This window comes from Chlamydotis macqueenii, chromosome 21, assembly GCF_036417535.1.
Source record: "Chlamydotis macqueenii isolate bChlMac1 chromosome 21, bChlMac1.mat, whole genome shotgun sequence".
NCBI lineage: Eukaryota > Metazoa > Chordata > Aves > Otidiformes > Otididae > Chlamydotis > Chlamydotis macqueenii.
Window position 1 is genome coordinate 7738287 of NC_141576.1, and position 6000 is coordinate 7744286.

The window sequence follows — 6000 nt, forward strand, 5'->3', positions numbered from 1 at the left end:
CTGGAAACGCTGCTCTTCGTGAAATTCCGATCAGCAACACTGCTGCTATTCAGCTAAAATCACAGCAGTGATCTGGCCAGACAGCCCAGCTCTGGTTTCGGAAAGTTTACCCCGGTGTGCTGGTCCTTTTGTTCCCCCTCTCCTTGGGGAGCTTGTTCCCGGCCATCATCCCACCGTGCGATGCTGTTCTCCGGGAATTGCTCCGGTGGCTTTGGTTACGCTCGCTCAGGCACAAAGCGGCTCTCCCCACCGGGCGAGCATCCTCCCTGTGGAGGGCAGAGGAGCCTTACTATTGAGACCAGGGGCATTTGGGAGGCCTGTAGGACGGTTTTACAGCCTGCCCATGCCAGGCTGGTGGATTGCCAATTGGAAATTAGATTTCCAAAGCTGGAAGCAGTCATAAGCTTTGGGGAAACAACAGCTCCCACAAGGAATGGATGCCTGCAAGGGGAGGATGGGGCTGAGGTGGAGACAAGTCCCTGGGAACAACGTCGGGACGGTCACACGCTGAGACGTGGGGCACCTGCTCCACACGGTGCAGGCTCTGCATCCCAGAGGCAGAGAGATGCAACGTGCGATCGCTGGCTCTTCCGCACCGGGTGCTGGCTGTTGTGTAGTCCAAGAACAGCTACAGCGATCGAAAGCAGAGCCTGAGCATAGATATATACACAGGGAGTGTAGTAATTAGCTAAATGGAGTTTTTGATGGGGTGACTGGGATGAGGGGATGAACTGGCCGTGTCACAGAGGCCCAGTCCTCCTTCAGCACAAAGATCCCAAACCGTGATGCTCAAGGGTGCCAAGGTCTCTTGGCATCCGAGATTTGCCACCCCTGCGCGTGCCAGCCTGCGCAGCCGCTGTATCCCCAATGAGATCTCGCTAGCAAACGGCGGATTAGAAATGAATAAATCTGTCGAAGGAAGAAAGAAATTGAACGCACAGCGAGGAGACGAGCTGGAAGCGGTTTCCACGCTATCAAAAATAGGAGCTGGCTGACTAAATCAGGCCTAATTTCCAAGAAGCTGACTCCAGGACCGTGCAGTTTTGCAACCAAACATTGCAAAGTCACAAGTTTGTGGCTGGGGGAGCTGAGGGGTGAAGCAATGGCGGCGGGGGGCGGGGGGGAAATCAGTTAAAACCCAGACATCCACTGACCTACTCGTGACTCAGAGCCAAGAACCAAAGGGTTTAGTCCACACAAGAATAAAACACCGTGGGCTACGGCCAAGCTGCTGCTCCCTGCCTTGTCCCACAGCTTTTGGGTGCCATCCTGCTCTCCACCTCACCCAGGGCTGAAGAAGGTGGTTAACATCAAGTAGATAAATGACTCTTGGAGCAGGATTTCTTGTTCCCTGTTGAGGGACAGAGACTAACTGAATATGGAAAGAGAAAAGAAGGAAGGAGGAGAGGAAATCATTGTCTTTTCCTTCTGCTTTGGCTAATAAAATGCAAACTGCCTGGAGGTTTTTCACAGCTGGTGCATTTTTAGCCCCTCAGTTGCCCACCAAGCCCCTGGATCCTGCCTGGGAAGTGATCCATGTCAAACAACATAGCTTGGGATCTGCTCCCTAAGTCCATTCCTGGACTAAAACTCCCTGCTGGCTCTGAGCACTCTCAGCCCCAAACGACACGGTAGCAGGGCTGATTTACTCCTGCCCAGGCTGTGGGGAAGGCGATAATTCCTTGGTAACACCTGCATTTACGGTCTGCTTGGCTGGGCTGCCTCCCTCACTTGTCACCTCCTTTTAACTACAGCTGATAACTTGTCAGAGGCTCCTGACGTTGTTTTTTTCCCCGAGCTGAGCAATGTGGTGAGCAGCTGCACGCAGGGAAAGTCTCATCTTTCTGCTCCAGCCAGGAAGAGCCCAGCCGTAACCCCTCCACCTCTCGTTTTCATTACGAACGCCAAGACTTTGGCACCACTTCAGACTCTCCGTCCTGGCCTGGGCTGGGGGGGAAGCCAGCTGTGATGCCTTCTCACAGCCTGGGAAAATACTTCAGGGCTCTGCTTTTCCCTGAGAGCCCTGAAATTCGAGTGGCCAACACTCTGGCTCCCTGCTCTCTCCTCCATCTTTCTCCCCTTTGTTTTTCCCTCCCCTTTTCTCACCCTAACCTGCACAACCCTTGTTTAAAATTAATCACTCTTCCTCCTTCCTTCGGGGTGAGGTCAGGCTACCCAGCCCACACCCTACGAGGAGCCTCAGTGCCCTAGACATCCCACACCTATCTTCCCTAGAAATATCAACACATTCCCTCTCCACCCCATTATCTGCGGACAGTAATTCCAAACAATCCAAGACAGTCCTTAAAATTACACTGTCCTTTTCCATTTCCCTGCGATTGTACCTGTACAGTGAGGTCGAGAGCATTACTGCCGCTGGGCAGTTCCTCTCTGTTCCTGTATCTCTCTGGGGTTGCAGCTCCCAGGCAAAGATCCCACATTTACGAACCTCTGAAACATCCCAGTTAATAATTAAGTCTATCAATGCATCTCAGTCTTAAGTGGTATCACGCAGCACCTCCATGGCAGCTGAGAACACTACATAGCCCTGTTTTGTAGAGAAGGAATCGAGGCGCAAAGGGATTTCACAGCTTCCCAGTACAACAGAGTAGGGCCAACGGACATTTAATTCCTACAGCTACCCAGGATGCTATTTCAGTAAGCTTATCTCTGTTTTACCACTGAGGAACACCCCCAACACATCACAGACGGTGATTTCTGCAGTTCAGGCATGAAACCACAGTGTAAAGCCACCTATTTCCCCAGTAAGGAGTCAAGGGACAGCCAGGGCTGCCATTTTCAAACTGGATTCCCCAGTTTGGCAAATATTTGGCATCACACCCAGGTGATGCTCATGTGCAAAACAGGTCATGCACACAGACTATCTACGCAGCAGAGACCTTTGAAACCTGTGTCAGCACCTCCAGGCAATGCCTTGCCACACTCATCTTTATGCAAAATAATACTTTAATGCTGCTTGGCAAACAAAGGACCCAGTTCTCTCCCAGAGCTCCTGCAAAATGCCACCGAATCAGGGTAGTGATGGTTCACACCCACTTTGTACTCCAGAAAGCCATAGCACAAGGTGCAGTCAACAGCCAGTGTACAGATATAAAACCTTCTTGTGGACGCAGCATTAATTCCGGCACAGGGTGCACTGAGCAGAAGTAAAGAAGGGTGGCTGCATCCCACCAGTGTGGATGGTTGGACAGAGGATATAGCTAGAGCAGTTTGGGAAGGAAATGCACGTGGTAACACAAATTTTACTAAGATAATGCAGCTCTTCCTCCTCCTATTTTCTCCTTTTTGTCCTACAGGAAGGAGGTGGCTGCTTGAGGGGCCAGGGGATTCTCCGGGCCTCACCCTCCTCTCCAGCAGGGACTGCTGGTAGAAGCTCTGGATGTGCATGTCAATCCCACGCAGCGGATGATTTGGAACAGCAATTTGTCACAACCCCCTCAACTCATCGGGTTTCAATGATGCGAAAGGCCCACAGATGTAAAATCTCGCTGGTAGGGCTTTGATTTGACAACTGTACGGAGCTTGGGTTTTGATTCCGGTTCAGACGCAGCTGAGAGCCATTATCCCAGAATTGTGACCCAACACGATCAATAAATTTGGTGGTGGGGACAGAAAGAGGCAGGAAGATTTTCAGACCAGGAAATCCAAACTTCAAGACAAAGCCTGAGCTCCTCAGAGAGCTGAGCACCAGACTCCATCTCCATTTGCCAACCATCACTCAAACCAAAAAGTCTGGCCCCAAAAAAATGAGCCTGAGAGGCTCACAGTGAAGCTGGTTTCTGCTTTCTCCCCTGCCTGGTGCAGTCAGATGAGTTTCAAGGATTTGGGGAAAATGAGATCTTGTACCTTTTCCTCCAAAGGGAGGATGCAAGCACTTCCAAAACACCCAGGTTGGGCTGGATGCCTCCCTCTCCTGCCTTCTGGCAGAGCGGTGGTGGCGGTACCCTGTCTGGGCGGTCGCCATTCTGCCTAATCACCGCAACAGGAGGAGGCAGCTTTTCACAGCTGTGAAACACTACAGGGATCAGAGCGGTGATGCTCTTGCCAGCTCCCTCTTCCACCCCTGACACAAGTCATTTATTTATTAACTTCTCCCCTCGCCTTCCTTCCGTCCATCTGATGCCGGGAGTAGGAAGAAAGGGGACAAGACCGACAGGTGGGATGCCATCAAGCTGCCCCAGAAAGGAGGAATCCACTCGCAATTTTAACGTGTTCAACACACAAAAACCCAGCTGACTCAGTTTATCCCCCCTTTGCCTCCACGGCTTACCTGCTAGGGAGGCGTGAAAAAGGCAGCAGGATGTTGTGAAGGCCAGCGGGCTGAGCTCAGCTTGGGAGAGGTGGTTTGGAGAAGGTTTATGTTCCTCTTCCATTGCCTTTGATTGCATTTACAGCACAGCAGCAGCGATGGGAGCAGCCACCGATGACCTGAAGCCCATCCTGTTCTCTTGTCAGAGGAGAAGTCTTTACACTGGGCCCATTTTCCCACTCAAAGATGGAGATGACCCTTGCTCTTGCAGCCAGCGCTTCTCCCTGCAGACAAGGGAGAGAAGCTGGGTTAGAAAAGGAAAATTGCTGGTTTGGGGAGATAGAACCAGAGGGTTGCACTTGTGACTTGCAGAGAGTATCAGAGCAAATGCTGCTGTTACTCTCAGGTTTTTGGCATCCCACAGGAGGCAGAACTGTGGCCAGCCACTTGCTCCAGCTTGGTTGCCCACATTTGACAACACCTGGTTACCTGTTTTGGTTTGACCTCCCTGGTACGGAAGGACATGAAGAGGGGGCTTATGTCCCATCAACTCTGGGCAAGTTTGCTCATGAGACCTTGTGGTCCCGTATTCCCCCTTCTTACACCAATTTCATCTCAGGGTGCTCCAATAGCTGTTGCACGTTAACCTCAAGGAAGGCAGAAATCAGGCCACGATGTAGCCCTGCCCCTGTGTATTTGGGTGCAGCTCGCTCTCTCTATCCCGAGTGTTTTCCCAGCCCTGTGCACCTGGAGTAGGGAGGATGGAGTAGGACGCGACGGGAAAAATGACAAACAAAGCAGAACAGCACATCTGACACCCTGTGAATTAATCAGAGAGCAGGGCCGGCATGCTGGGCAAACAAGACCTGGAATTGCATCTCTAACCTTGATTAAATTAGAAAGCTCTCCAACTAATACACACGCCCCTCGGTAAACAAGGGAACAGGGGCTAATGAAGTGTATAAGAAGTGACTTGACAAGTGACGGGGGTAGTGAGGAGAGGCAGGGTGGGAGTAAGGCAGGGCCAGAGACTTAGAAAGGAGAAAAGGGAAGAGGGAAGCACAGCCAGCCAGAAATGGGGAGAAGAAAGGCATGGAGGGGAAAAAGGGGATGGGAATTTCCTTCCAAAATGTGTTCCTAAAAAGCCAACACACAAAGGAAGCGTCTCGTTTCTGTTAAAAGAGATGCAAACATTAGAGAGTCAAAATCCACTGGCAAAAGCATTGGATTACGGGAGTAGTGCAGACTGCTGTAGTTTTAGTGGGGTCAAAACTGGTACCAACAGACTGCACTTGATGGACAAGTCAATTAAAAGCTGCACTTTTGCAAACATGTGGTTTTGCTCCCTCCCTACACGCACCCCAGCCATGGTCTCCTGCGCTGCTTCTCCCTGCCACCTTGACCCTTACGCACAAACCCTCCTTAAGCAATACATCTCATTTAGTGAGGATTAAAATTAGGGGACCAGCTCTGGGGCAAACCAGGAATGACCTGAGTCATCCAGGAGATACACTAGTGTACAGGGACACAAGAGCAGAACCCAACATCCCTTTCTCCTTCCATTGTGGGAACATTTACCCTCCACACCCAGACATAAGGAATGCTACAAACATCGCTGAGACCCTCAGCCCTCCCCACAATTCCCCGGCATCCAGGCCAAACCTTCTCTGAAGCACTGCCACCCAGCTAGGACCGAACCTTGTAGAAAGGCCCTGACTAACTACCTGAGT